We start from the raw sequence: 19,213 nt of genomic DNA on the forward strand, positions 1-19,213 counted from the left end.
ATATACACATATATGTACAAACAAATATATGCCCATAGATGCACAATACAGTTGTGCTTGCTGTACATCTACTCATCAGAAATGATTTAAAGAAGATAATTAACTATTTACATATAGGGAGTAGTCTTTCTTTGCATTCTAAATATTAACTAAAAATAAAATCAGGTCTTTGAGATGTTGGATAGTTGGTCCATTTTTCCCAGCACAAAGAAAAAAATTACATTTTATGATTTACAAATGCTATTATCAGCTATAAATATCTCGTAAGGCAAAATGTATTCCTCTCCAATAATCCGTATTAACAGGGCAAGCCCAGAAAACTGTCATGGTTTGTTTTGGGTTTTGTTCATGGTTCATATCTTTTATGTTGTAGTCATAGTTCCTGGTTTTGTTATGTGGTTCCCTTATCCCATAATGTGATCCTGGCTGCGTTCAGCCCCGACAAAACGTTGCACAACGTTTTTTAAACAGAAACGGTGATGCGTTGAACACACTGTTCTGATGACGCAAGAGTTGCAACTATGGCAGCTGAGAAGGCCATTCTTTGTGTTCTTTGTGAAGAATTTTCAGAGCCTGATGAAGTCGGTATAAATATGTGTTTAATACTACAAAATATGCCCGATGTTACAGTTACTGCACTCGCCGCCCAGAACAAAAGAGAACATCCCAATCGAGTGAAGGGATTGCTGAAACTGAAATGGAAGCACACATCTTACCTAATTCAGACTAAAACACATCTATTTAGCCTCACATACTGACTTTATTTGTAGTTCATACTGTTTTAATACAACTACATCATTATGTTGGTATCCTATATTTTTACAATAAAACTTACGACAAACATGTCTTCTAATATCCTCAGTTGTTGCGTATACCGAGCTGCATCGAACACATTTGTAAATTACTTTCCTTGAACCCATTGTGTGAGTTCACTTTAATACCTCGTGCTTTATATACATGTTGCTGCTGATTGGACAGGAGTTCTGACACACCCACCAAACAAGAGAAAACGTATCTCAAACCCCGTTGCACACCGGTGCACGCCGTTTCCTGGAAACATGACGTTCAACCTGGAAACCGTAGCAAAACGTTGCGCACCGTTTTGAACTTGAACGTGCCCCCTGTCTTGTGTTTCCCCTGTTCATGTGTCTTGTTTTCATTGGATCATTGTTTGATTGTGCACAAGTGTCCCTCGTTTAGTTATTAGTCTCTCTGTATAAATATAGCACTCATGTTTCTATTGTCTCTTGTCTAGTTTTGTTCGTGTAGCCATTGCTGGTGAGTTTGTTTCATTCGAGTTTGTTCATGTTTCTATTCTTTGTTTAGTTTTTATTGGTTTCACATCTCCGCTAATAAACTGCACATGGGTGCTCAACTACAACTTGCCTCAGTGGACTGTGACAAAAACATGGTAATGATTTGCATTCTGGTTTCCACAGTTTCTCCAGCATAAAGAGGCACTGCTACCGTTGTGTGATTTCTGAAAGGGTGTAATAAAATATTTTATCAGGTTTTTCAAAACCAAACTTCCTCCATTTCTGTGACCTGGAGCATTTCCATTGATGACTCCATATTATTGCACATTCTTCCTCAGATATAATTGCTCCTTCTACCATTTTGTTTTAATATAAGAAGTCTAATGTGTTTTAAGATTTATATGCATTAAATAACCCCTAGAGAATAGAAGAAATGCAGAGGAGAATTTTAATTTTAATTTATTTATTTTTTTAACATTGTGTGTGTGTGTGTGTGTGTGTGTGTGTGTGTGTGTGTGTGTGAGAGAGAGTGCATTGGTTTAAGACTGTGTGGTGTTTAAGTGCTTGCAGAAGAGTTGGGTCTTCAGCTTCTTCATGAAAGATGTGCTGTTCTCAGCAGTTCGGCTGGAGGTTGGCAGCTCATTCCACCAGAGAGGGTGAAAGTTTTGGAGAGTGACTTTTTGCCTCGTTGTGAGGAAACAACAAGATGTTGTTAATTCAGTGACCTGAGATGTGGGAGGGAGCATACGTTTGTAGTATTAGGTTGATGAATGAAGGAGCTGTTCCAGTGCTAGTCCTGAAAGCCAGCATTAAAACTTTAAACTGGATTCTGGCCACAACTGGGAGCCAGTGGAGTGAGATCAGGAGTGTTTGACATGGGTTCTCTGAGGCTGATTGAAGACTAGACGAGCTGTCGCATTCTGGATCATCTGCAGCTTCGTGGTGCTGGTTGGAAGGTCCGCCAGTGGAGCATTGCAGTAGTCTGGTCTTCAACTTACAAGTGCATGGACGAGTAGCTACATATTCTGACAGGAATGAGTCTGATTTTTCCTTATGTTGTGGAGCACAAACCTAACCATTAATGTGTTAAATAGCAAGATGTAGTCGTTGTTACGATTTTTTAAAATCTTATTTCAATTATTTATTATTATTTTATTTATTTATTTTTTTTTTTATTTATTTTTTTTTTCTCCTTCTTTCTTTTTGGTTGTGTGTGTATGTATGTTGTGTTCTCTTTGGTTGTGTGTGTATGTATGTTGTGTACTACTGCAGCTTTGAGTCCAAGACAAATTTCCTGAAAAAGGACAATAACCTGATCGACCAGGCTGTTGTTGAGATGTGGGTGAAAAAGCTCAGCTGGTCGTCAAACACTATCCTCAGGTTCCTTGCTGCCCTGGTGGTGTTAGTGTTGTGGATCCCAGGTGCACAGTGAAGTTGTGTTCAACTGATGGGTTTGCAGGGATTACATGGAGCTCTGTCTTTGCAAGGTTGAGCTGCAGATGACACTCCTTCATCCAAGCAGAGATGTCTGAAAGGCAGGCAGAGATCCGAGTTGAGACAGTCATTAGGTTTAAATGAAAGACATAGTTGTGTATCAACTGCATAGCAGTGGCAGGAGAAGCCCTGTGCCTTGCCATGTGCGCGTCACTTGCACTGTACAGTTTAAACTGGAGTGTTCTCTTGTTCCTAAACAGGCGATGTACTGTGTCAAGCTGTTGCCTCTGTGTAATGTTTCAGATATTTTCCTGAGGGCTGTTTCATAAAAGAAGCTAAGAAAAGCGGGGATTAAACTCCAACACCTGGCTCGAATGAACCTAACAAATAAGTTGGGTCTAAAGCAACTAGTCTGGATAATTGTGTGTGCATGCGTTTCTTAAGCAGACCTAGAGGTCGATCATAGATCAAATCGATCCACCATTCAAACAGCAAAGTATTTTGTGCTGTTTTATGCGTTTGAGATATTGTCCATCTGTAAATGTGGGAAAGTCGTGCCAATATTTCCATTTTGCTGCTAAACTTTACGTTGAACGAGCACTGCTGCGCGCTCGCGCGCCGAATAGGAGCGCAATAATTCTGACTAAAATATACATTTTGCTTTGAAAATTAATATGCGATGTTTTATAACACCAGTAGGGGAGAGTGGGGTGAGTTGTGCCAGTTTTTACTCAAAGTGACTTTAAAGTGAGGCCATGGCAGTAATGCCTTCAACTTAAGGATGTACATATATTTCAGGATGTGGTGCATCCCTGAGAACAATAACTTTGGATCTGAAATAAATTGTTTCAGAAATATAGCTCTTGGAAAAAAAGTGGTCTCATGGCACAACTTGCCCCTGGTGCGGGGGAAGTTGTGCCTTTGGGGGAATACATTGGGGGTAAATTGTGCCAGTGATTTCTGAAGTAAAACAGAACATTTTAATGTTATGAACTGTAATGCTATATGAAAGCAAGATAAATTCAATACAAAATTACTAATTTAAGGTTTATTTAGATATTGTCACCCTGGAATACCATAGCCTGCGTTTTTCCTACTATGGTCAATTGCATAGGGATTTTGTATTGAACATAACTCTGGATCACAGTGTCATAGAGACAAGGGGGCAGGCTCATTTTACTCAGACGACCAATCAGTCTCTCAGGATCATTGTGAAGCTATCAAGCTACGCCCTAGCAACCATTTAGAGCACCATAGCAACACAATATATGATATTTGTGAATCATTTCAGGCAAAAAGGCTTTGGCAATAGATGCCTGTTGACATAGCGCTGTCTGTCAATTATGTAACATATAAGAATAAAGTGACTAGGCTAATTTCTAAACATCCTATTGTGACATAGGCCACTTAAAAATGGAATAAAACTTCTCTTTAATAACATAGTGCAAACTCAAAACTGAAATCAGTGTTAGCTAAATTAAACAAATAACAGGCAGGCCCAAGTAAAACAATGATGAGGCATGCCCATCTCCTCACTTCTCAAGATTATCCCCTGTGAGAATGTAGGTCTAGGTGGTCTGGATCTGGCACAACTTAACCCAGGCCCTTTGGCACAAATCACCCCGGACCCACAAGTTTGAAAAACTAGCATGATCCAGCAGTTAAGAGCTAACATCATGCTAACTGTATAGACTCATTGTGTAGACTACTAAAGCACTAAAACATGTGTGAAATGTTTTCAAACTTGTCTATAATTGTTCAGACACTACAATCAAAAAACCTTAATCATAGAAATTTTACTTTGAAAGGGAAAAAACAGTTTTTTGCACTAAAATATGCTTAACTCTCATGCCATGTGTCTCTCTTCTTTGGAGGACGAGTAAAAGTGATTGCTTTTCAAAATTATGTGGTCACATGACCAATTTCTTCTATGGTTTTCCAGAAACAAGGGTGGAACTACTCCCCCCCCCCCCCCCCCCCCCCTGGCACAAATCACCCCACTCTCCCCTAATATCTTCCAACTATAATAATTTATCTTTAGGATGTTGGATCAGTTGCAGTGAACTTATAGCTCTTTACACTCATTGCCTATATTTTATACTTAGAATAATAATAATAATAATAATAAAATGAACAGAAGTAATTCAGGGAAGACATTTTTAAGAAACCAAATTTAATAAAGATGGATATAGTTATAGATAGATAAATATAGTTTTGGGTATAGGACTTCTTAATCCTATAGCTACTTAATAAAGATGACATACTTATTTAGAATGCTGAGAATTACAGCTTTTAAAGCAATCATTTTTTTTTGGAGAAAGCAAGAATCCCCAGTTTTAAATAATTGGTTAGTTTTAGTTTCTAAAGTACACTATGGAGAGGATAACGTGAAATTAAGAGCATTTTAAGAGCAAAAAGTATACATTTTGAAAAGATATGGGCAACTCTAAAATCAAAGAATATTCCATAAAATAAAGGAATAAATATTAGCCTACATTAATTACTTTTATATATAACCCTCCCTCCATATCTTTAAAACTGTCCATTTGTATAATTGTGTTAAATGTGTTTGAATTGAAAGACATAATACAGTACATAAAATATATATATGCTAAAATATTTGTTGTTGGACATTAGATGTGCCTTTATTTAGAATTTTAAACCTATAAGTAAGTGTATTTTTTATGATAGGAATAACTGTAAAGGGACTATTATATTGGGGTTAATCAAATGCAGGCTAATATACTGTAGGCCAATTACTAAGCTCATATTCATCTTATCAGTTAAAATGTATACTGTGCTTTTGTAATTATATATTTCTAATTTTGTGATTAACTTCTGCTTTTAAAAGCTTTTTCTTAAGATCATAATGTCTAATGTTCTTCTAATAACCATAAAAATTTACTAGAGCTGCCAAACAAAACCAGAGAGAAATGTATTCATGAATCTTGAAAACAATGTAATTACATCTTGGGCACAAAACATTCAGCCAGTAAGAAAAGAAAACCTGTAGGATAATTATATTATATTATATTATATTATATTATATTATATTATATTATATTATATTATATTATATTATATTATATTATATTATATATTTATATTATATTATATTATATTATATTATATTACTAGATAAACTATATAATATAATATAATATAATATAATGTGACCGAGCACTTTTCACCACGCGACTCCACTTTGGAGAGTTTGAGGACGACGTTAATCTACTTTCTCCATCTGTTGGTCATGTAACTTTCCACACTCCGAGCATTCACAGGTCATGACTGGCTCCCTCGCTGGTGCCCACATCCAAGGCTTCCACCAGCGCCAGCCCTCCAGATGTGTAGCTCTGCCCATCACTGCCGACACCTCCGGACTATCGTCTCGCTTCAAATCCGTAGAACGCTCCAAAGCTCTACGATTAATATCCACTATGATATTTCGAAGATCGTCACCAATATTGGCGTGTAACTGCATTGCGTGTTTCATGGAACAAAGCTCAGTGCTCAGCTGCTCCATTCTCCCAAGTAAACTTAAGACATCCATATTATTGAAGGACACTATAAATAATGAGAGACAAATCTCGGGATATTTTCACCACATTTATTCATCACTTTAAGGCAGCTTTTTATATTGGTCACATCTTTCTGCTGGCCTTTATGAGAAACATTTTGCTGTGTGGTAGAACAGTTCAAACAGCACCTTCTTTGAGGACTCAATCCACTCAAATTCAAATGTATTTGCAGCCAACAGAACAATTTTGTCCTGGCTTAGTCTTAATTTTAACAGCAAGAAAATGAATGAATTCATCTTCTACTATAACTTTGCTGTCAGCAGTGTTATAAATCTCAGGTTTCAATCAAGGGCGTTTAAACACAGACGCAGTCGAACCTCGTGCTGCTGCAGCGTCCGCCATGTTTCAAAACCACACTCAGTCCAGCCAGACAATAGTAGTTTGTACAGTCCTAATTTTGCTCTGCAGGCTTTATATATAGAGTATTTATCTGTGTGTTTGTTGCCTATTTTAACTGTACATCTGTGTATGTTGATTTTATGATGTTATTTGTTTTATGTTTTCCCATCCAGATCTTCATTATCTGGGCCTGAGGATTCAAAGGCCACAAGCCAATCAGAGTTTCTCATCTATTAGACTGGAGAACACGTGATCTGAGCTTCCTACTGGCCTGGCAGAGAGGAGCTGTGTTTATGAAGACTCGGCACTTTATAAATCTGGTTGAAGTTCTAAAAGGCTTACAGGAAGATTTGATGGCGGGTATTTTTGTCCCTCATCGAGTTTTTATGCAGTACGGCTGGCACTCTTTTGCGGCCACACATGTGACGATGCATACGTCGATTACTGTGATTTACTAACTCAATTAATGTTAATAAAAACCAGAGTAAACAGATCAGTTAAATCCTGTTAGCAAGTGCTGTGGTCAGCATGTCTCCTGTGTTCAATACATCAAAGCAATTAGTGAAGATGGTAAAACATCTGAACATTTAAGTGCTGTACTTTAAAACATTTATAGGCGGATAGTGTAAAATGTCTGGACTGTCTATCCAGAGGTTGAGTATGAAAAGCATTTGTCAAGGAGTTTACTGTGAGTCTGTGTGTCACAAATATGGTCTCTTTAAGCATCTTTGACTGAAAAACCTGAGAAAATTGGGTCTCTCTTTTGTTTTATTATGTTTGAATTATGTTGAAACATGGAGAGAAAAACTTTTATTGGTATTTCATTGACATTAGTTGGTGTCAGTATACAACAGGCTGTGTCTTTGAAAGGAACATTAAATAAGACATCCCGCTTCTTGGTGTGTGTTTCCACAATCAATTATAGAATTTGTCCCTTCAGCTGTATGAAAAATACATGAAAGAAATATAAACCTTCACAATATTCAACATTCATAATATGTATCCAGTTCCACCTGGTTGAAGATCACGCCGGTATGGAGACGGGTTTGTTGAGGATCTGTGCCACTGGTGTCGTGTCGATGAGCAGGGGAGAGTCTAGTTGGCACAATCTCTGCTGACACTTTGTCTTGGAATGATTTGCTAACTATGACTCCTGTCTTTATTTAGTCATTTGTTTGTAGCATGTCCACTCTAGCATGTCCAATTTGTGGACTTTTTTTCCAGAAATGGGCAAAGTATCCTTGACCTTAACTTGCCTTGAATGGTGATTTGAGACAAGATCATTATACTTGAAAAATTGACAATCCGTTTGATCTGATCACACAATCTACATGCTGTTGACTGATCACAGGACTGGATTTCAGGAAATCATTGCAGCAACAGAGAATAGTGTTCAAGTCTGTGGTGCGTTCAGATTTTAGTCTTTGTAAATTAAATGCTACACTGCACTTTCACATCTGTATCCAATATGCACATTTTGATCAGCTGAGATCAGTTGAGTCACATGCTTTGCTGTTTTTCTAGCTTTTAGCATAGAAATTATGCCTGTTGAACCAAATCTGAGGCCTGTGTGCAGTGCTGATCTTGTCAGTAAGATATCCTGGATGAGTTCTGATAATTAGTCATCTGATATGTGACTTTGCATCAAAGTGGTTGGATCCTTAGTGGTTATCTCATTGCCAACCGCTGTAATTGAGTTCAGATCCCAGGCTCAGATATGATGAACACCATTGAGGGAGGCATTAACTTTACACAGCTATCATATATTCAGCTATGGATATAGCAGGGTAATCTCAAATGACACCCCATAAATTAATTCACAGCAATCCACTTTTATGTCTGATCCTGATCGTGAATCGTTTGTTTGGAAATAGCCGTGCAGTGTCAGCCCTATGCAGTGTTTGTCAGAAGAAGATAAAAGTTTTATTTCAAAAGGTTTCCAGCTACGGTTTATCAAAACAAGGGTATGTGAAGGCCAGAGACGGGCGTATAAGGGGGTGTTGTAGGTCTGATGCAGTGTTTTACAGTGAGCTTAGAGCAACTGAAGCGGCTCTTTGTAGTAAGTCTCTGAGCCGACACACACCATTAAAATGATAATCAGAAGTTTACATGTTAATATCAGTTTTTTGTTGCAATTTTTCCATTTCCTCAAAATATAGTTTGTATTTAATACACAATGCAGTAGATCATCAGTAGCCTAGTCATTCTTAAGAAGCTGCTGCTGAATGGACAGATGAGACTGTGTCTGGAAAAACACACATGGTGTTATGTTCTGTAACTTATTCTCTCATTCTCCTCTGAATTTTGACTGAGATCCTAATTACAGGATGATAATAAATGTGTCTGTGCTGTATATAATCTGCCCAGGGCTTGATGTGACGGAAATTTCATTTGTTGTGCTCTGCGGGAGCGAGCACATGTCATATGCTGAATGTTTTGCTCTCAGCTGTTTTTCCTGCTGTAAAGCTATTTGCATTTTCCATATCTGGGTGTGATAACATTTATATATATATGCTTATATATATATATATATAAAAAAATTTTTTTTTATTGTTTTTTTTATTGTTTTGTCTAATATTTCCACTGGCAACGTTAACATCTAAAGTAATTATCTCGAATGTGCCGCCGTTTATCCCTGATGAAGTTATTGAGAGAGAACTCATTAGGTTTGGAAGAATCACCAGCCCGATAAAAGCCATATCACTGGGTTGTAAAAGTTCAGAATTAAAGCGTTATGTCGTTTCAACGACAAGTTTTCATGTTTTTAAAAGAGCCAACGCTGGATATATCTTTTCGCGTCATGGATGAAGGTAAGAGGTTTATGGTTTATGCTTCAACTGTTGGATTTAAATGTCAAGTCAAGTCACCTTTATTTATATAGCGCTTTTTACAATATTGTATCAAAGCAGCTTCACAATGATAACATGAAAATAATACAACAAAGTTTGTTTCTAGAAGAAAATTGCGTCATCGTCCACCTTAAGTAAGGCAGATCAATAATATTGTTGAATATTAAATGTCCCCAACTAAGCAAGCCAAAAGCCAAGGCAACAGTGGCAAGTAACCAAAACTCCATCAGTGACAGAATGGAGAAAAACCCTTGTGAGAAACCAGACTCAGTCGCTCAGTTCTCCTCTGGTCAACGAGCGAACAGTGTATGATTATGATCCAGGCAGCATTACAGGTCAGAAGTCAGATTGGATCAGAATATTCAGATTATTTATCCAGTTCCATCTGGTTGAAGATCGGAGTCAACACGCTGGTATGGAGACGAGTTTGTTGAGGATCAGTGCCGATGGCTGTTGTGTCGATGAGGCCTTCACAGGGCTAATGAGGCTGGCACTTCAGGGATGCGTCATAGATGGGTCCAGGCGCAGGTCCACCATCTGATCTGGATACGGCCCGGATCCGGCTGACTTCAGTAAAACTCAGAATAAATAGAAAGGCAACATTAGTGTAGAAGCCATTCTTCTTATGAAGTAACGAGTACATCAGGTGTTATAGGAAGAGTTCCCAGTTTCAGCTGACCTAATAAATGCAGCCCAATAAATGCACTCTTGTCCTTGTTCTTCTTTCCTTTAGTTCAACCCACAATTTCTGACATTGTTTGACTCACAATTATCTGGTTCCATTTGCTGTGTGTGTGTGTTTGTAGAACAGAAAACAATCTAATCTGAAAACTATTTTCTGACATTAAAAACTTGAAATGTATCACACAACTTTACTTACTTCACAACACAAGTTTCTGATATTTTACTCTTCAGAAACTTACACTGTATTTGTGTATCAATGACAAATGAATTCAGTAAGGGTGAACTAATTCCTTTAATCTCTGCTCAGAACATGAGCTGCTGCACAGATCAGCCCGAGTTCTTTAATTACTACTATCGGAACGCTGAATCTGCTCTGCTATGGACAATCATTCAAATGCCATTGACACTGGAAGGTGAATGAATTCCTGGTTTCTCCTAACTGACCTAACCGTGACAGATTTCCTGACATGCGGCGAGACATGCACTCCTTTTCATTTTGCCTGCAGTTCGGTTATTAGCGATGACGGAGATTGCTTTAACCAGTAATAATTTCAATTGATTCAATTTCATGTCATTAAGGAGCTCAGTTATAGGAGGCTGAAATTATGCTTTTTTCATGTGATGAAATTGAGATAAGAACATTCTTAAATTGATGTCTCAGTAAATTACCTTTTCTCTGTTCTTGACTAATATGTCATGAATCATAATAGCCAAGACTACACAGAGTTCATCATGACCTCAGACATGCTCAGGTGAAGCACTAAAGTCACTTCATTCCCGCTCAATGATCCAGCGGTGGAGACAAGATCAAATAAACTGAGCTGCAAACACACTACAGAAACAGTGGAAATACTATACATACTTTAAAATATTTACATATACACAATCTGAAGTTACACTTTTATTTTGACATTCTAGTTAGTGTGCACAACACAACCATGACCGTCCACGTTTTCAGTAGCCTTGGTTTTGGAAGTAAAACAAAATCGACAACAACAACAACAAAAACCCTCTGTACTTCCATTGGTTTGCATAAATATCCATGATGCATTGGGAATTAATTAATAAGATAGATCATTCTGTCGTCATTTACTAATCTTAATGTTCCAAACCTTTTTTCATTGTGGTTTGAAATATCTTCTTTTGTTTATCACAGAAGAAAGAAAGACATTCAGGTTTAACAACATGAGGGAGAGTAAATTGATGACAGAATGATCATTTCTGGGTAAACTACACCTTTAATAGATCTACACAATAAAGAAAACAAAAACTGTTGTATTACTGTTATTCTTTTAAAAACCATATGCATATTTTAAGCAGCTTGAGAGTGTACAGACTCAAATTATTGTGGGCAATCACTGCTCTACTGTTTTATGGTTACCTTGGTATCATTAACTTGATGGATTTTTTAAAGTCTTTACCAGAAATGTAGCTATTTAACATTATTTTTAGTTCAAATGTAGTTCAAATTAATTTGAAATTACACTGACTCTTGTGTCTTCTACACAAGCGAACATGATCACTGAACCCCCCTCTGTCTAGAAAGGATTGCTATTGCTCTATAAAGAAAGTAAGAAAGTGAATGTGATCTAGATCTAGATAGAACCCGCATAAATAAACATGTAACTGTCATTCACCAACTGTCTGCATTAACGGTAGTATATCATTAACATGGACATACTAGTTGTAATGACAACCAATCTGGACCCAGACCCTAACAAGTGCTTCAAGCTATAATTCCAGAGATTTTCCCAATGCTCCACAAAGTTACACTAGACAAGATGAACGATCTGATTTTAAAAATCATGTGCATTGTCATTGAGAGGTGTTGAGAGAGCTGGAGGCAGTACTGCACTTCTGAGCTCAAAGAGACTCTGTGAAAGCTGGATGTTTCCCAGACAGCAACATAGGGGTCGGCCCAGATCCGGCCCACATCCGGTACATGTGAATTCCATATATGGGCCAGATCTGGGCCATCTGGTGTCTTTGGAAAACCGCAACCTCACTGATTGAGCTAAGCTGGCATCACTAACACAGGAACTTGCCAGCATCTTCTGGCCGTGGATTGCAGTTAAAGTGGCTCATCCAGCAGTGAAATGGCAAGAGTGCAGCATTAATAGAATCGTCAGGAATCATTAGGGTATTTTAAGAGGATTTGAGGGTTGAGTTTCAGTAGGCTGGTTGCTCTGTTAAGCCTTTCCAAGGTGTCACTGCCTGGACAAAATCCCACTAGAGAATCCTAGAAGCTTGTCATAAAGACGGCAGAACTAGAGAACAGTGAGATATGTGCCATCTTGAGGTTTAATTGGGTTTTATAATTCTGTGATCATCTTGAAGGTCTAAGCTGATTATTTTCTTTGTTATCTGATTACATGGACTAAATAGACTCCGATCATTTTCAGAATCTTTTTGAAAATCAAATGTGCATAAAGACTTATATAATAGCAGAACATGTAAAAATCAATATGTGTGGATGTACTGTATGAGCCACAGACTAGCTTTTTATTTTTATTTTAGCAGGTATTGATGTAAAATTAATGTGCCATTGTCTCTCAGAACAGGATCATGTCTTTTCATGACTGCTAGAGAAGAACACATTCAGAATCAAGGTCTGCTGACCATCTCTTCTGCTCTTTTGTTAGTTAAAAAAACAAATGTTGATGATTATGACAAAAAACGTAATTGTAGATTATTGTCTTTTTCACAAAAATTTTGGTTAGGGTTAGATATATCGGCAATAATACATATATTGTATGTATTTATAGGTGAAATAATAAATACAGTACACAAAACATGTATTTTTATATTGCCCACTGGTTAGGGTTAATGTTAAAGCATTAAGGCTTTATTTATTAAGGCATAATAGTAAAGTTGCTTTGAAACAATGTGTATTGTGAAAAGTGCCATTCAAATCAATTTTAAAGAAAGATAAATAGAATTTACATTAAATGTCTATCTGATTGTCCATTGCATTCATATGCTTAAAGGGATAGTTCACCCAAAAATGAAAATAAGCCCATGATTTACTCACCCTGAAGCCATCCTAGGTGTATATGACATTCTTCTTTCAGACGATTACAATCGGAGTTATATTAAGAAATGTCCTGGCTCTTCCTAGCTTGATGATGGGAGTGAATGGCTGTTTGACTTTGGAAGTCCATTAAAGCGCATCTATTCATGATTAAAGAGCTCCACGGCTCTGTAGGGGTTAATAAAGGCCTTCAGAAGTGAAACAATGAGTTTAAAATATCCATATTTAAAACTTTATCGACTAAAATAACTAGCTTCCGGCAGACAGCCGTACGCATCGATTTACGGCAAAAGAGTTGGCCCTAGGTTAACCCTAACCCTAACCCTAATCCTAACCCTAACCCTTACTGTCACGGATCTGACAGGTTCTTTAAACCAGCCAATCACTATTCACTCCCTCACCTGAATACTAACCACGCACACCTGCACCTTGTCTGCACCTCTCATCAGCCTGTGTAAATGCACACACCTTGCCTCAGTTTCTCTCCTTGATTATCTCCAGCATCTGACACCAGCGAATCCCTCCTGTGTATACTCTCCAGCGTCTTCCTCTCTGGCATGCTTACTCCTCCAGGTGAGGTGTGTGTGTCTCATCAGCTCTCAGTCTTCCCATCCACAATCTCCTGAACCTGTAAGACAAAGATAACCATATCACCAACTATTCTGTTAGAACAGTATATCTGAACTGCCAACTTCACCATTCTTCTCATGTGCTGTTAATAAACATCTTCCTGACTGTCATATCTATGTCTAAGTCTACATTCCATAACACAGACAAAGTGAACGGCTTTTTTAAGGGTCGCTGATGATGCCTTTTTTTTGTTTGAGCACATGTAACTTATGAAAGAACAATTGTTTCTTTGACCTTCAATTCCGCTTGACTGTATTGCATTAGCCTCCGCAGCGGCCCTCATCAGACGCTTGCAGCTCCAGTTATACTATATATGATTACTTATAGATTTATATATTAGACTTGACACATTCGAGAAACTATAGGTAATCAGTGTGATTGGCTTCTTTTTTCTGCCTCAGCTCTCCTTGGAAATATTCATGGGTTTTGTTCTTTTCATATTCCAGCTGTATGATTGTGGATCTACTTGAGTATCTTCCTTGTCTGTTTCGCATGTTACTAAACTCATAAGCACACAGAAACAAAATAAATTCACACAGAAGCCAGTTAGCAGTGTTCTGCGGTATGCAGCACATTAGGACATTAATGATTGATGTTGACCAATGTCTTTTTTTTTTCTGTCACTTTTTTTCTGTTTTTCTGACACATTCATTATCCTCATGTTTACAAATCTCATGGAGCTCAGGGGCCGTATTCACAAAGCATTTTATCTTACCACTAGGAGTACTCCTAAATCGCCCTAAAATATTTTAGCTAGGAGTTTTCTCTTAAAAGTTATTCACAACGCCTTTCAGACCTACTCTTAGTAAAGAAAAATGACAACTCCTAAACTAAGAGTGAGTCTTCGTTGCTATGGATGACGTCATTACTCATGCACGAGCTTGACTGAAGTGACCACCGTGATTGGCTGATGATTGTAACGCGGGAATGATTCCAAACCCCTCCCCTACGATGATGAGTGACAGGTGACAGGTCTGAGAATGCGTGCGCTACACAAGTAGTGCGAAGGACGGAAGATGATGAATAACTGAATAAATAGCCTAAATGAATAAAGAGTAAGGCAAAACAAATAGCCTAGTAGCCTAATGAAACATATGGATTGATGCAATATCTTTGCAACATTATTGAATTAATCTGTCACTATATACCTCTGCCTACGTTTGCAAAGAGAAGAACATTTTAATTTGATTCACAATGAAACGTTACAATTAATTTACATGCAATGAGTAGCCTAGTTTTGGTTGTTGTTGGTGGTGTTATTGCATCCCTAGTTATGCCTTCAATGCAAAATTGTTCCCTCGCGATTGGAAGCTCCTGTAGCCGCCGCATACGCATTTCAAAACATTGCGACGTGAAATGCCACAAAAAGCGGTTTGTGAAGGTCTTAGTGAGTTAGGAGTCCTCTCGACTTCTTTTAAGCTGTCCCAGACTTAGGTGCTACTTTTAGGGCTAAAACGCTTTGTGAATTACTCTTAGTGAAAAAAATTAGGAGTCCTAAAGTTAGGAGTGACACGCCCATTATTTTTAGGAGTTGCTCCTAAATTCGCCAGTTAGGAGCTACTTTTAGCCTTAAAATTCTTTGTGAATACAGCCCCAGAAAGATATCCTCCTACAGAAACATCAATAATGACCAGCTTTGGACTGATACCACATTATTTTCAAATCAAATTATTTTCAGTAAATAAGTCTGAACTGCCAGTGAAGAAATATGAGACGTCTGATCAGACTCTTGAAAACTGTTACATCTTCTATCTGAGTGTTTTTACACATGTACGAAGAACTGGTGCCTCTTTACCGACAATGTAATGATACCTACAGCTCTACAATCACAGGAGCTCACACACCAGCATGTGAACTGCCCACAATGTTATTGTGATATGGGTAATAATATGCCATTACTGTATAGTGCAAAGACTGTCTGGCTCCAGAGAAGGCCATGACAAACATGAACCTGGCCATCTCAGTCCGTTCAGTGTTGCTGTAAAAGGAGGCAAAGCAGCGTCGGCTGGTTGTCCACCTCAATTATACTGGATCTTAACTACCTAGAGTTAGGGTTTGGGTTAATATTGTCTACCAGCATCACCTCAGACAAATCTGAAAATGAACGGTGCACCATCTGCTGTCATATTATAAGAGTAACTGGGCAACAAATAGTCCCCATTAATGCTGCTGTGTACTTATTTTGTAAAAATTAAGACAAACACAAACACTGAATACTCATCACAGTGTTTTTAACATTCTTTTAACAGTATATTTACTCTGTAAAACAAAACAAAAGCAAGAGCAAATATTGGTGGGTGTGCTGTGTTGTTTTGGAGCAGTACTGCCATCTGCTGTGTACATGTAGTCAGTATTTCACAAATAAATGCTCTGTTTTAAATCATTAATCAAAGATTTAAGACTGCAGAAAATGGTCTTTATTAAAGAACTATTTTAACATACTGACTCAAGTCAAGTCACCTTCATTTATATAGCAATTTTAACAATATGAATTGTTTCAAAGCAGCTTTACGGTGATAGTAGGAAATTACAGTAACAGAGATTATTTTGGCTTTACAGTAGGATAAAGTTAGTGTCCAGCTAAAGTTAGTTTTGATTGATTGATTCACTTCCGTTGCGAAGATCATTAGTTATTAACTTAGGGGCCGCTAACACGACACCGTTCTAACAGAAAACCCTCAACGCGCTCCGGCCGCCCATCCGCACAAAACAGTGCCTGGTGGCTCGAGAACGAACTCTTGGAAATAGGTTCCAAGGTGCAAACGATTATCAGTTATCTCTGTGCAAACCTACGCAACCTCTGTTTCCTTAGCAGTAGCCACACTCTGCTCATCTCTGGCTTTACTGAGACCTGGGGCCCGTTCTTCGTACGTTGCTTAAAACATCCGAGATCAAATTACACATCCAAGATGATATCATCGTACTAATCATGATCTGGCTAATTAGGTTCTTCGAACACACCTGCCGGATATGATTAGTATAGCTGGATTGAGTTATCTGAGATAACTGCGCATTCATGCGCTGGTTTAAAAGGGGATATGTATTGATAGTAGAAACATTGATCAGCAACGCTATTGGCTGCTCAGCATGGCCAAAGAGCGGGCTCAGTTTTTCTCCTCAGCAGAGCAAGAACTAATAGTCGAAGTTTATTCAGAATTTTAATGTTTAATCAAAACGCCAGGGAGCACCTCAAAGTCTGCAAAAGCCAGGAGAGAGGGCTGGCAAAAAGTAGCAGACAATTTAAATCCATTAGAAGTGTCCATGTTAGATGTTTTTATCACTTATTAGCCTATATTTTTGTATTTTAATAATTGCATAATTACTTTGTCATTGTAATGTCAGAGTCACCACACTAGAACATGGGAACTAATAAAAGTGAAGTACAAAAATATTCTACATAATGGTAATTTTTAGTTATATTATAGTCTCTTTTATAAAATACACTGTTAAATAAATGGTTGTCTGTTTATAAAAGCAACCAAGAAAAAGTCTGAGAAAAAAAAAAAAAAAGATCTTAGTAGCCTACACTGTAAAATAATTTTTGCTGCATTAGATTAAGGCCGTATAGTCATTTTGTAATGACATTGTGTTTTCCTCTTTTGTGCACTTTTACATAATACACCAACACTTGTATCTGTTCCCAAGAAAGTGGTGGCTGAAATATGTGCAGTAAGTGGACATTTTCTAACTTTCCAAAGGAAAGAAAGTATAAGACTTTGTAATGTCCATTTGTTTCCATTGCACTGGACAGTGAATAAACCCTCTCAGATAACTGTCATATGGAGGAACTAGCCTACCTGCAAGTGCATAAATAACTTTACTTCATTTATACTTTTATGCTTTATGGCTGCAATATAAGTTGCAGGATTCCACATCTACAGAAAGGCCTACAGAAGAGTCTGCACAGACAGAGGAGACATAGGCCTACAGGTGGGCAGTGGATAGCCAACTTTTCCTTTTTATTTGTTGCATGAGGCATGTGTCTAATATCTCTTGTTGCAGGCACTTGACCACTGGGTTTTCTTTACAAAGAACAATTGAAATAAAACTCAAGGAACTAAGCATATTTGTCTTGTATTAAACATTTAATGAAAAGTGTTTTTTTGGCAATGTTGTGTAATATGGCACATGCAACAATGTCACAGGCCCTGTCAGGTGTGCAACCCTCAGACTTTTCAGACACTGTTTGGGTCAGGGAATGGGGTCATAAAACACCTGTCTGCAGGCAGTCACACTGCAAAACTGTCAATTCCTTCCACACCCCTCATTAAATTAGGATTAGAGAAATCGGTTTGGTCATCAACATTACTTGTAAATTTAAATATTGACTTTAATATAGCATGATATTAACTTGAAATATACTTCTGTGAAGTGACTTTGTTACAGTTCCCCCATCTGCTGTTCCCTCATACACTCCATACTCCATTCACACACACATAGGCCAATATATCACTCAAAACTACAATTCCCAGAATTCCTCCTGCTCATCACATGCACTTACTCAGCCATTATCTGCACCTGCACCTGATCAGCACACTCATCACCACAGTATTTAAGCACACCTCAGTCACACACTTTGTCTGGTCTCAGACTTGTCTTGGACTGCGGATTATTCACCTTGCTATAATCTGAGTTATTTATCCTCTGAGAATTCTCCAAGATGCTGTCGCCATCTTTCCTCATCTGTTCTCTACCTCCAACTTTCCACAATCCCTGTAAGACAAAGGCATTGTTTATTAATTCACTATCACAGCAACAAAAAGCTGTGTGTTTGGATATACTTACCATTTGAAGTCATCCCCTCTATCTTCACCTGCAAACCCAACAACTGAAGCATTATACTTGGATTGCTTATTGTTTGTTGTCTATACTCATCTGTTTTGGACACTGTGCAATAAAGCATTGGATAATAGGTGTGTATTGATCTGGTGTGACTTTGCTGTTTAAGTGTTGTACTTTTTGTTTTAGTTTAAAGTGCTGGACTGTCCTATTTGATCATTCATGCACCTAAATGATCCTGAAGTTTCAGCCTGTCCTCTGAAGCACTCTGTGAGTGTGGAGGCAGTCTGAGCAAGGATGCATATCAGGCACTTGAGGGTTTTTTTGTGCACCTGTCTACTTTTAATGTCTTGTTAACCTACACTTTGTCTCTCACCCCTCATTGATTTACAGCTGTCTGATGGTTATAAAGTCCCAAAACTGACTTGGTCAATCCCAAGATGAGCCAAGTATGACAACTGGGTAACACTGAGACCTGGATTTGATCAAAGAACAATGTAACACCACCTCCCTCTACAAACATCGCCAAACCTTGGAGGGGTTTGAGAGCAGGTGAATACTCTTCTGTATAATAATTTTCTTGAATTCATGCTGTTACTAATACTAACAGGGGTGTACTTAACAATGTGG

This window comes from Squalius cephalus (assembly GCF_949319135.1).
Source record: "Squalius cephalus genome assembly, chromosome: 21".
NCBI lineage: Eukaryota > Metazoa > Chordata > Actinopteri > Cypriniformes > Leuciscidae > Squalius > Squalius cephalus.